This window comes from Phaseolus vulgaris, chromosome 8, assembly GCF_000499845.2.
Source record: "Phaseolus vulgaris cultivar G19833 chromosome 8, P. vulgaris v2.0, whole genome shotgun sequence".
Taxonomy (NCBI): Eukaryota; Viridiplantae; Streptophyta; class Magnoliopsida; order Fabales; family Fabaceae; genus Phaseolus; species Phaseolus vulgaris.
In genome coordinates this window covers 58,858,759-58,872,612 of record NC_023752.2, presented here as the reverse complement: position 1 = coordinate 58,872,612, position 13,854 = coordinate 58,858,759, and positions in this window count along the sequence as shown.

Genomic DNA, 13,854 nt, shown 5'->3' with positions numbered 1-13,854 from the left:
AAAATAACATCTCTGCTTATTGTGATTTTCTTTGTGATTGGATCATACAATCAATAAGCCTTGGACTTCTCACTAACTCCAAGCATGATACATCTATGACTTCGATCATCAAGCTTGATTCTCTTTTGTATCGGAACATGAACATGAGCAACTGAACCGAAAACTCTGAAATAGTCAACCTTTGGCTTGATTCCTGTCCATCTCTCTTCAGGCACCTTGTCTTTTATTGCCTTTGTAAAACTTCGATTCAAGACATGAACTGTCCATCTAACTGCTTCTGGCCATAGAAATCTTGGCATTTCTTTCTCGGAGAGCAAGCAACGCACCATGTTCATGATAGTGCGGTTTCTCCTCTCTGCTACTCCGTTTTGTTGAGGAGTATATGATGTTGTCAATTGTCGTTTTATGCCATGCTCTCTGCAAAATTTGTTGAATTTGTCTGAGGTGAATTCGCCTCCTCTGTCTGTCCTCAGACCACGAATGACAGTCTTAGCTTCTTTTTCAACAGAAATTTTGAACGCTTTGAAAGCCTCAAACGTTTCTGCTTTTTCTGCAAGAAAATGAATCCATGTTTTACGAGAAAAATCATCAACAAGCACGAACAAATACCTTTTTCCACTATGAGACGTTGGGGTGATTGGACCACATAGATCCGCATGAATTAGTTCTAGCTTCTCTGTTGCTCTCCACTTGCTCTTCTTTGGGAATTTTTCTCGTTGTTGTTTTCCCATATTGCATATTGTGCACACCTTAACATCCTCCTTCAAGCTAGGTAACCCTTTCACCATTCCTTTCTTTGCCATAATTTGAATGGACTTATTATTTAAATGTCCAAACCTCCTGTGCCAAAGAGATCCCACGTCTTCTTCTTCCACCTTGAGACATTTCACAAATGTTGGTTTCTTCTTAGCGTAAACCAAAAACATCCGATTCATCGTCATTTGAGTCTCCATGATCAACCCTCTCTTACAATGATATATCTTGCACACATTATTCTTGATCATAATGGTCAGATTCTTCTCTTGAAGTTGTCCAATGCTCAACAAGTTGTTCGTCAGATTCGGGACATAATAAACATCAGTCAAAACAAGTATTATCCCCTCCACTTCAAATCTGATGTTTCCTTTTCCTTGAACCACCATCTTAGAGCTGTTTCCCAACCGAACAGAATGCTTGAAACCTTCATCTAGATCAACAAACCAAGATTTTTCCCCCGTCATATGGTTTGAGCATCCGGAGTCCAAAAACCATATGCCACTTTCTTTGAGATTGCCCACATTGACATGCGCCATTAGTAAGCATTCTTCTTCTTCGTCAAACTTAGCATAGTTGACGTTTTTTTCCTCACTAGTGCACTCGAACTGATAGTGACCTTGTTTTCCACATCGAAAACATTGAATGGCTGCTCTGTTTACAAAGGATCTGCCTCTACCTCTGTAGCTGCTTCTTCCACGTCCTCGTCCTCGTCCTCTTCCTCTTTGAGCGTTCCTTGACACATTTTCCACTTGCAGAACGTGCTCTTCACTCCTTCTCTCAACCACCTTGCTCTCATGTATTTGTAGTGATGCTTGTAACTCGTCAACAGTAAGGCTATCAATGTCCTTTGATTCTTCGATGGAGCAAACCACAAAGTTGAAGTTGTCTGTGAGACTTCTTAAAATCTTTTCAACAATCTTGACATCGTCTAATTCTTCTCCACTATTTCTCATGTCGTTGTCGATCTCCATGACTCTTGAAAAATATCCCGTTATTCGTTCTCCAGCCCTCATCTCCAAGGTTTCGAAAGTTTTCCTTAGCCTTTGTAGTTGTGCGCGTTTCACTCTAGCATTACCTTGGTGCTTGATTTTCATGGACTCCCATAGTTGTTTGGTTGTCTCCTTCCTGGTGATAGTTTTCAACATGGTTTTGTCAATTGATTGAAACAGGTAGTTTTTGGCTTTGAGATCCTTGAGAATAGCTTCTTCAAGCGCCTTTTTCTGAGTCGGAGTAGGTGATTCGATTTTTCTCAGATCATCAAATCCTGGTTCAATGATGCTCCAATACTCCTTGGATCGAAGAAGGTTCTCCATGAGCAAACTCCAGTGATCATAATCTCCATCGAATTTTGGTATGACAGGTGCGGTGAAACTGGTAGTGTCTGCCATTTTTCAGTACTGTGTTTTTCCTCTCAAACACTCTTGTAATGTGTAGCTCTGATACCAGATAATAGAAATATTTAGTATATTTTATAATGAATAGAGAATGGCTTTTATAAAAGCCTTACAACCACCGAAACTGAAATCTACGTAACAGATAACTAAGAAATAGGCACTACTATTAAAATATAAAATATCTAGAACAGATTTATTTAACTCCTAAAAACTAGCTTGACTTATTCTTCAGACTTTGCCAAATATCCAACAAAAAACTAGTTAAAAGTAATTTATACATTTGACTTTGTAGATAATAAGGAGAATATAATTTTTTTTAAGAAAAAAATAAATTAAAATGAAAAAAATGGATACGATGTCATTGAAGAGAAAATATCCATAGTGAATAGATACAAATAATCTTTTATAGGTCCTTGTTTATCTGACCTATAAAAGATTGAAGTGGAGTATGGAAGTCCTGTGATAATGTTATAATCATTGGACGTGACTAAGTAGAAATAAATGTGTGTTGTTCCTTTTCCACATACAATGAGAGTACATAATGGAATTTGGATTGTGGTAGATTGAGTAATGAACGATGCATAATTCCTTTTTAGATAAGATGGACGAAGTTTTGAAAGATTATTAATTTTAGTGGAAGTATTATCCTGGAAAAGGAAATGTTGTTGCAGATGGTTAAAGTCACGAGGAGACATAATTATATGGTCGGAGTTGAGTGGAACTTTCAACAATTTAAATTTGAAAGTTGTAGTACATTTGTTATAACTAATGAGTTTCTAGAAAAAGTGAGAGTAAGGAAATTGGTGAAATTGAATTTGAAGATTATTCTAAGATTATTATGTACTGGTGAACTAAAGAGTTCTTTGTGGGAAACAAATGGTATATTAAGATTTAGAAACAAAATATGTGTCAGAGAATGATAAATTAAAGAGTTCTTTGTGGGAAACAAATGGTATATTAAGATTTAGAAACAAAATATGTGTCAGAGAATGATAAATTAAATTAGATGGGTTATCTAAGAGTCATGAAGCAAATTCATTTTACATCTAAATGACCTAAGGGTATCGAGATTTAAGTAAGTTTATTTGGTGATATGGTATGAAGGAAGATATAGTCTAGTATGTAGCTACTCATTTTTCTTGTTAAAAAAAATCAATGATCATATAAATAATGACTAGGAAATATGTTAACTTAGTTTTGACATACTTGTCATATACAGTGAAGAAAAATGAGTCAATATAAGTAATACATGATGGATTAATGAAGATTGTGCAAATTTTACCTATGTAAGGGAATGATATACTTGAGGTTATGCAGATAATGGGAAGAATCCATTTTGATTTAGTTATGACTATCTCAAGGTTCTATGGATTCCATTTCTTTGGAATTTGGTGTTGCCCATATTAGTATAAGCTTGGATCGGATGATCTGAGTGTTGTTAGAGATATGCTTGCGAAGAGGTTGGTGTGTGTTGTCTCTATTCATGTTAGAATACAATAAAGTCGTGGATCATTGAGGTAGGTCACATCAAAATCTCTTAAGCAATTTGGCAATAACCTTTCAACAGAAATATTGCGAATTACTTGAAGATCATGGAAGTTGACCTAGATTTTCTATTTGAGATGGAGGAAAAAGACATTGAAGCATTCATTAATATGCACAAGGAGGAAGTTAGTCAGGCAAAAAAAAAAAAGACTCAACATACTTTTTCATCACTTTAGTTATCAGTAATTGTGAGCCAAATTTTGAGAACTATGACGACTGAAGAAATCTTCGATCAAACAGACATTTGATGTAGATAAATGAAGAATACATTTAAGTTTCTCTATGGGTAATTATGTTTTTCTTAGAGTTACGTCATTTCTTGGTGTAAGAAGAGCAATCATATCCAAGAAGATGGCTCAAAAGTTCATAGGTCCTTGCTAGATTCTCGAGAGAATATGTTCTACTGCTTATAAACTTGTTTTGTCTCTTCCGTTAACCAACATTCATTATGTCTTTCGTGTATTGTAACTAAGGAAATATATATAACTGGTCACAATCATATTCTAATGTCTAGTTTATTTCAATAAAAGATCTCTCTTTTAAAGTGGAGTCCGTTAAAATTTTGGGTTCTCAAGTAAGATAATTTCATGGTAGAAACATCGACATAGTCAAAGTATTGTGAAATTTCACATGTTGTGATTCCACTTGTACAATAAAAGAGAAGATAAGATAATCATATCCTAATTTTACTTGGTAGCTAATTTTTTATGACGAAATTTTTTTATTGTTGGGATAATTGTAACCCCCCGTAAAAAAAGAAGAAGAAGAAAGGACCTGAACCCAACCCTCCACCACCTTCTTTCTTCTTTTTTCTTTTTCTCTCTCCCTCTCCCTTCTCTTTTCAATTTCTCTTTCGTACCTCATCTATTCCAAAATATGATTAGACCCTGTTGTAGCTGAGTAGTCAGGGTACATTTCTACCCAATCAGATTTTCAAACAGAGTAAGTTCATTTTTGCTCTAAAGATCCTTTGTTCTATGTTTTTCTCTATGATTTAGTCATCAATCTTGGTGGGGTCAGTTGAGAAAAGTAATCATCTCAACTTATTCTATTATATATTGAATTTTTGTTATGTTTGGATAACTTGCTTTAGACCCTTATATTTTGAAGCTTATCCACACTGAAAGGCTAAAATTCTAGAGGTTGCTTGGAAAGCAAGCAATTAAGGTAAGAGAAACTAAATTTAATTTTTAATAGCACCCTAAGCTAGAAAATCTGGATGTGGAGGGGACGTGGTCTCAGTATTCAATTTCTCTTGCAAAGATGTTGTGTGTTTATATATTGTGTTATTTGTTTATATATTATTTAAACTTGTAGAAATATTATATTTTGATGGTTTAGTATTTAAGTGTTGTTTTTCTATATTTGTTTATATATTATTTAAACTTGTAGAAATATTATATTTTGATGGTTTAGTATTTAAGTGTTGTTTTTCTATATTTGTTTATATATTATTTAAACTTGTAGAAATATTATATTTTGATGGTTTAGTATTTAAGTGTTGTTTTTCTATATTAAATAGACTTTTGAATGTTGTGGATCACATTTTGAATGATATTGTATAATAAAATGGTATGGAATTGAGTTCATACATTTGGGATAATGTATGGACTGATGTTTGTTGTGTATTAAGTATTGATACCTATGTGGTAACAAAGATCTCCGAGCTTCATTGATGATCTAAGTAACATATATCAGGCATAATATGTTATCCCATGCACGAGTTGTCATGCTTGGCATGAGGGTGTGTGTCGGAGATCCCACGTCGACTAGATATTAGAGTAGTTCATGGGGTGAGGTTTGCACCCACTTATATACAATGAGATACTCTAATATCTAGTCGATGTGGGATCTCCAACACCTTTTCTATTGGATTCGTTGGTAATCTTTGGATCAGGTGTTAGTATCTAGTAGAACTTACTTAATACGGGTATTTCGGAAGACGTCATTTGTTATTATGTTTGTTGAATATACTGGATGTGTAGATCTATGTAATTGTTTTATGTTGGGATTTGAAGAATATTAAATAATTGAGAAACTAATCATGTAATTTGGTTTTCTCTTTTGATTTAATTGTGTATATTATAAAATTTTATTTTCACTAGCTTACCCTTGTTTTCTTTGTTGTGTTGTGAATTATGATGATTGTACTATGTACACGAGTAAATGATTATACAGGTGCAGGAGATTTCGGAAGGGTTTAGAATATTTTAAACTTTATATTATAAATATTTGTATTTCTACGAGACATAATATTTTTTAAAAACTTCAAATTTATATAGAAATTGGTATTACGTCTATTACAATAGTTAGATATATTTTTTTGGGTATTACATTAATAATATTAACTAACACTAACATTAATTATATTAATCATATTAATGATAATATAATATATAAATAAATAAAAAATTAATAACATATTAATAATGATACTAATAAAAAATTAATAATATTATATTAATAATTTTTTTTAATAATATTAATATTATTAATACAGACGCAAATAAATAGATAATCACTAAATAAATTATCTACTGAATTAGTAAGTAAATCGTAGATAAATTTATTTACATCCGTAAACAACATTAATATTATTATTATTATTATTCTTAATATTAATTTCTAATAATAAGAAGAAGAATAACATCATATCATTATATTTTAATTAAAATTATTTTTTGAGGTTTTTTTTTTTCAAAACTGGTGCAATTTTTCGATTTTCCTAAAATGGACAAAAACAATTATTCTCAAAATGAGTAAATTACCAATACGGAATACGAAATTAAGAAAGAGAAATCGCGGTGTACAGAATTTTTTTTAAAAAAATAATAAATCGTATATGCGCAGTGTACGGGAATTTAATAAAAAATTGTATATGCGAAGTTCGTTTTCAAATAAATAATATATTGTAATATATAAAATTTAAAAAAGTTAAAAAAAAATCGAATTTGTGAAATACGATTACCTTCTTATGTTATAATATAAATTAAGATGTATTAAGTTTTCTTATATTATAATATAAATTAAAAAATCAATATAAAATAATATAAGTTAATTATTTTAAAAAATTGAATAAAATAAATTTAATTAAGTTGGTAAAATCTTAAATTTAAAATTTTAAAAATAAATCATAAACTTTAATCCAATTACTAAAATGTAGGAGGTTAACCGAAAATTTTAATTGTTATAGAAAATATATAAATAACACAAGAGTTTACATTGAACTATATTTTGCTTGTGAAATTCATTCTTGAACATTTGTTTAACTTAATCGGTGTGAGATCTCCAACACCTTTATATTAGATTCGTTGATAATCTTTGGATTAAGTGTTAGTTTTTAGTATGACTTACTTAATACGGGTATTTTGGAAGACGTCATTTGTTATTATGTTTCTTGAATATCCTGGATGTGTAGATCTATGTGATTGTTTTATGTTGAGATTTGAAGAATATTGAATAATTGATAAATTAATCATGTAATTTGGTTTTCTCTTTTGATTTAATTGTGTATATTATAAAATTTTATTTTCACTAGCTTACCCTTTTTTTTCCTTGTTGTGTTGTGAATTACGATAATTGAACTAAAAATTATGAATTAGAGATTATGAATTACGGACGAATGATTCAAATCTAAATTTGAGAAAAATGAATGGTTACATCTAAAAAAAATCCAATTAAAAGTTGTTTGTAAATTTTACTTTGTATATGACATGAAAAATATAAATTTTTTGAAAAATAAAATAAAATAAAAAAATAAAATTGAATGCATTGTCATTGAAGAGAAAGTTTCCATAGTGAATAGATACAAATAATTATTATAGTTTCATTCCTAAAAGACATAATAACTTGTCACAGTAACAAAATATCTTCTAACCTTGTGAATAATAATGCTTTTAAAAGTGTATAAAAGTAAAAATTGATTTTTTTTATACTAAAATGGATCTTTCTTATTTTTATTTTCATAATCTAATCCTTATATATAATAAGAAAACCTTGACGATGGCTTACTCAATTGGCGCATCATACAATTAAGTTCGCCACTTAAATTGAGAAAACCAAAATAAAAATTGAGCATTCCTTTTTTAATGTAGAAAATGTAGAAACTGCAATTGTTATGGTAACATTCCTTTTAATCAGATTTTACCATTCAACATGCATAAAGGTTGTATGTTATAATATTGGGTAAATATCTTATTTGATGACTTGTTATTTTTTATTTTTTTTATCAGCAATGACTTGTTCATTAATCCCACCACTTGTGGCATAGGTTATAAGATTATCTATTTTTTTTTATGGAAATTGAATTAAGAGAATTTTCAATTTATTTTATTACTAAGTTTAATATATATTAAGACATAAAATTAAATATAATAAAGTATAAAACCTGATGAAATGGATACGAAAAGAATACTAAGATATGTTTTATAATCTTTATTCCTTTGCATGTTCAATTCATTCACTTCTCGGTAATAAAACACAAACTTATCATTCTTTTCTTTTCTTTTTTTTCCTTTGTTATATCCCATTCCTAAAGAAGAAGAAAAAAAGTAAAATACAAACTCATTGTTTTTAATCATTTTTCACTTGTTCTATTCCATTTCTAATGAAAAAAAGAAGAAGATAACCTTCTTTTCGATTGATTTGACGGTAAAATGTTAGTTTCATAGTATAGTATTTTTAATATATGAGTTTTTACCATTTCTCAAGCAAAAGAATTTTCAAATATTAATATGTTTGTCAATTGATGTCAATTAGAGATGTTTTCCATCAACATCAAAACATATAGGTTAGTGTCATTTCCTAATTAAGATTGAGAAGCCTATTTTTCAATTTAGACTACTTATAGATATTGTCAACATCAATAAAACTATTTTTTATTTATATAAAATAAATATTTATATTAATTATTTTTTTGTCAAGATTATTTATTCACTAATTGTTCATAACAAAAAAAAGTTTAGTGTTTATCAAGATTTTCTCAATCAATAGATTTTTTATAATTGAAGGAATAATTTATATATTTGATAAAAAAACACTTTATAAAATTTAAATTATAATATTCAAAAAGAATATTTTAATTTAATATATTTAATTTTCAAATATAAAATTGTGAATCCAAATGCTTGAATGTTATGGCTAAATCGCTTAAAACTCAGGAAAGTTATTTCATAAAAGTGTCTTCCAGTTCAAATTCATTAATAATTGATGATATAAAAAAATAAAAAAATAATTAAGTTATTTATAAAAAAAAATGTTCTCATCAATCGTGTCTTCAGATATTTTATTGGTAAAAATTTATATAAGTATAAAATATTATGATAATACAGTATATATTAAAAGGGTTGCATATGGGAGGAGCCATGAGGGGTAGGTGCTTGGACAACCCATTCTTAAATGTACTACCCTACCATTCTCGAATCTCTATCCATTAACAAACATAGATCGAAGAGGCCCCACCTAAATAAAAAAATATTCAAGAAAGGGAAAGAAAAAAAAAAAACATGATTGACTAATTCACTTTAAAATCTAATTGATTTAAGTGGCAGCAAAAATTATCGATCTGGTTCTGTATAGTGAAACTTTAAATTCATGTATAGAAATTCATTGCTCTTTAATTATTATTTTTACTATTATTGACTTTCTCGATGATCAAGAAAACTTGGTTAATTACTTTTAATTAAATTCTTTTTTTTTTTATTTATTGGATGAGGGTCTCGTAATGATCATCCAAATGGTTTAGGTTGAATGATTACTCTAAAAAAATCATAGTAGGGAATGAGTTTGGATAATACATTTAAGTAGTCGATGATCAAATTTTATTATGTTTTTATAAGGAGTTTAAAGCGTTTTTTATCTTCTTAATTAGGTTTAGATAATTCAATTTTAATTATTTTTATTGATTGTTTAATTAATTTTAATTAATAAGCTATATATATATATTTAGTTATTTAAACTTTATCGTCTTTCGTATCTAGTCTCTAAAATATCAACAAATAGTTTATTAGAATTTAAGTTTTGTAGATTAAAATATATAACTAATATTGTCCTTAAAATATATACAATTAAATTGTCATATATATATATATATATATATATATATATATATATATATATATATAATGATCGTATTGATTCTATATTTATTTCCATTTTAAGTTATTAAAATATTTTCAGTTTAATTGTTATTTTATTTTAAAATTACACAATTACAATTTTTCTTTATTTTCTATTAAAAAAGGAAAATGTATGCTCGTTTATCATTAAATTTTTAATATTTTATTTTTATGATTAATTATTTTCTAAAAAAAAATAATAAATATTTAAATAAGCACTTGAGTATATGAGTATGCCTATTATTATAATTTTCAAATCCGTCACCTACCAAAAATGAAAATTATAATAAATGTTTTAAATTAAGAAGAGTAACTATTTAGTCAAAATCTTACCTAATCAAGACTAATTATCCGTAAAAACATAAATTATAAATTAGCAGACCTATTTTAGAAGATCGTTGTGTCAATATCCATCATTTTGTTCTTAAATTTATATATTTTGCGGACATATTTGACAAAACTTACATTTTTTATACTACTTCACATGATTTATAATATTTATGAAATTAGTTATATAATTTTTATATTTTTAACCAAGGTTTTATTCTAATTTTAGTAAGCATTTATGTTTCATTAATCAGTCTAAAAGAATTATCAAAACAAAAATATAATTTATTACAAATTCAACTAGAATGTAGAAAAATATTTAAGAATAAAAATGATATAATTCAGATAAAATGTGAACATTTTATTATTAAAATGTAAGATTTATATATAGTATAAATTAATTATTTAATTTTCATTTCAAAATAAGTATTATCTCTTTAAAACTCTTTATTATTTTTTTCTATGATTTTCTCTAAAAGTCTAATAAATTTCTACATCATTCTAAAGATAATCATCGTGGTGGGTAAAAAAGAAGTTTACCTTATCATATTCTATTTTATAGTAAGTTTCTCTCTACCATTTTTCTTCAATTAGTTTTAAAAAAATTACACTTATAGAAAGGAGATCTTTTTCATATGATGTTTTTAAAATTATGATGATTCTCTTTTAGTCCATTATCACAAAGTATGTTTAAATAATTGATTAAGACTTTTGTGTACATTTTTAACCATGTGAATTCTATGAAGTTGAAAATTTTGGTTATGTGTTGAACAACTAAACAGGTAAAAAAAGTTAGTTTAATCTTAAATAATACCTTAGTTAAACGACTTGGATGTGAAGATGATGTGATAACATTGTTTTGAAATTTTTGATTGATGTATTGATTAATTCTTTCATACGAATACGAATGTACCTGATCATATAAGAAAACATATTTGTTATTAATATAACTTGAGAGACAATACAATGAAGATAATATAACATGTAGATCTTTGAGTCAAATTCAGCGTGTATATAATTCATAAGTACTTATATTTATATTTTATTATTATTATTATTATTTATGTCATATATTATTGTTGTCTTTGCCTTGTTATCTAGCAAACATTAGACGTGAGATAATACTATTTGACCATTGACATTTAAAACCGGACAGGACAAAAGAAAAGTTGATCATGGGTCCTCTTTTTCCTCATCAATATCAACTACTTTTAAAACTATCATTCACATCTTAATATACTACTATTCAATCTTGACTAAGTTGATTTAAATTGAAGAAATACAGAATTTAATTAATTAATTCCAATATATAATTGTAATTTCTCTCAAAGTTAACGTCATCATATGCATAGTCCATGAAATTTCGTTGAACCATGACAATTGCAAGATTCAGACAAAATTAACTTTGAATCAATGAACCAACTCAAACATAAAACATGTGGCAGGAAAAAAAAAACCATGTACAATCATTGCTTTGAATACTCTAAGATCAACTGTTCTTAGTAGAGGTGGAAAAATATTACCCGTTAATGAAGTACTTTTCAAAATTTTAATCTAGAAAAGAATAAACATTAATCATTTTGCTTATATTTTAAAAAAATAATAATGAAAACACTAGTGAGCCTTAGAATTAATTAACTTCAAATTTTTAGATTATTCATAATAAATTAAAATTAAAGAAAAAGTTCAACATCATTTTAAATTTTATTCCCATAGAAAAACGGTGTTAAAAAACATTGAATGATTTTCTTGGGAGTTAGGTAGGAGTAGACGCAGCTGAATCATTGCCTTCTTCATTTTTTTTTTGTTTTCTCTGCACAATCCAGACTTGTCATGATACTACTTGCTATTGATAATCTAATGTGTTTGTTTTTATCTATTCACTCTAATTCATACATTGTATTGATTTTTTTTTTGTTAAAGTTTTATTTTAGTTAAATAAGTATTATTATTTTCAAAATTGAGTAGATATTTAAAAAGTATAGTACATGTACTAACAAACGTGTAAGATGTTACTAACTAAATATTAGTATTAAAATCACCAAAAATAGTTAACATTTGTTTTTTCTTAATAATTAGAAACTCTTAATAACAGTTCAGAATCCTTAAAAACTTTGAAACTCTTAATAAAAGTAAAACAGTAAGTTTTTAATAAAAATATAAACAATTTCAGTGTATATTTTTACTTACTTTTTAAAATTATGTGAAATGTATTTTTTTTTTGCCTTTATAAGACATTGAGAAAGAGCCCAATTGAAAAATCAGTTTAATTACTTTTTTAATAATTTCTTATTATATAATAACTATATAATAGACACACCGGCAAAAGCACAAAAATAAAAATTATTAAAATGTGTAAAATGTGATAAATATGAATTTGAAAAGGACTGTGAAGAAATTGTGTATCCATATCATGATTTTTGTACGAAAAAAGATTGTAATGACTTTAGTGGTACGAGTTGTACTTCAGTTTTACTTTTAAAAAATTGTTTACTTTGTTTTTTTAAATTACAATAATTAATTAAATTATTAAAATATTAAAAATTTGAATAATAAAGAATTTGGATTTAAATGTGTTAAAAATGAAATTATTCAAAATGAGACGATGAAGATGATAGAGAAACCAAAATTTCAAAAAATAAACTATTTATTAATATTTTTTGTTTTTTAATATTTTTAATTTTTAATTTACATTTTCAGTTAAGAATAAGGTTTTAACACCATTTTTTAAATTAATTTTTAATTAAAAATAGCTATTTTTTTCTTAATTTTATAAAATTTATAAAATTAATTATTATAACCTTTTTTTTTAAAAACAAGTTTTTTTTAAATAATAAAATTGTACTCTCATACACTACTTTAACCTAAATTTCAACAAAGTATAAATATAACAACTTTTTCACAATATTTTCTGTATCAAGCATTTCTTCTTACAAAAATTCAAAATCGTCCTTCTCCATGGTAACTTACCTATTTTCACAATATATTTTTTTTTTCTATTTTTTAATTTTTAGAAAGAATTGCAGATTTTTTATACTTTTGCCTAAACATATCCGTTCTGTCCTGTCAGCATACAATATTCATAATAATAGGTAGGAATAAACCCACATGACCAGGACGCGAAACTACCTAAAATCAATGAATATATTATAATACCACTTTGACCCAAACCTACACATTCTCTCTCTCCCTCCCTCTTTATATATTACTAAAAAAAATAGAAACTAATTTTAAAAATAAAATAAAAAATAATTACTATAGTAATTAAATTAGAAATCATTTAAAAAATTAAAAAATAAATAAATTAATTTTTATTATTGTTAAATAATTTTTAAATTAATATATAATTAGCAACCAAAATTTTAACTATCAATTATTTAGTTTCTAAATTTGGTAGCAAAAACAAATAAGAATCCCCCGTCACATGATTTCTTCTTCATATAGATAGAGATAGGATCTATGGAGCAATTACTTAGAAGTACATACCGATCTTACCTGAGATCGGAAATCCCAAGTTTGTCTATGAAGAACAGAGCTAATTATATTAGTGTCTATGATGGATTTTTTTTTTGTATAATACTAATCGATAGGGCCTCATTGTTAAGTGCTACAAGATCTCGTACATTTGAACCCATCGTTGTGGACCCGAATCCATTAGTATGAGACATTTTCTTTTCCATTAGATACCAATTTATAAATCATTTAACAATAATAAA